Here is a 621-nt window from a genome sequence, read left to right on the forward strand (position 1 = left end):
GTGTCTTTGTGTGTCGTTGTCTGGGGTGTCATGTCCTGTCTTTGTGTGTCGCTGTCTGGGATGTCATGTCCTGTCTTTGTGTGTCGCTGTCTGGGATGTCATGTCGTGTCTTTGGAGAGTGTCCCTGACTCTGCCCACCCATCTTGCCTCGGCCAAAGTCCTTTTTCTCGGAAGTCATGGGGCCACACGTTGTAGGCCGGCCTGACCGTCGTCTCTGTCATCTGTCCACGTGGTTCAGGCTCAACCCACGTCACCTTGTCTCTTCTCATTGCTTTGTCTAGCTCACCTGTAGATCTGTGTCACCTGTTTGTCATCTATCTCACCTGTATTTCACCTGTATGTCATCTATCTCACCTGTTTTTCACCTGTATCTCGCCTGTGTTTCACCTGTATCTCGCCGGTGTTTGGCCTGTATTTCATCTATTTCACCTGTATCTCGCCTGTATCTCACCTCTCTCACCTGTATCTCACCTGTCTTGGAACGAGAGGAGGACAGGCCCTGACCTTGCCGAATGTACTTATTTACGATAACCCTCCGATTTTCTCTTTGTATGTTGAGCTATGTATATATATATATCTATATATATATTTTTATAATTTTTACCTAGATTTTAACTTGTT

This window comes from Aplysia californica, unplaced genomic scaffold (genome assembly GCF_000002075.1).
Source record: "Aplysia californica isolate F4 #8 unplaced genomic scaffold, AplCal3.0 scaffold01914, whole genome shotgun sequence".
Classification (NCBI taxonomy): Eukaryota; Metazoa; Mollusca; class Gastropoda; order Aplysiida; family Aplysiidae; genus Aplysia; species Aplysia californica.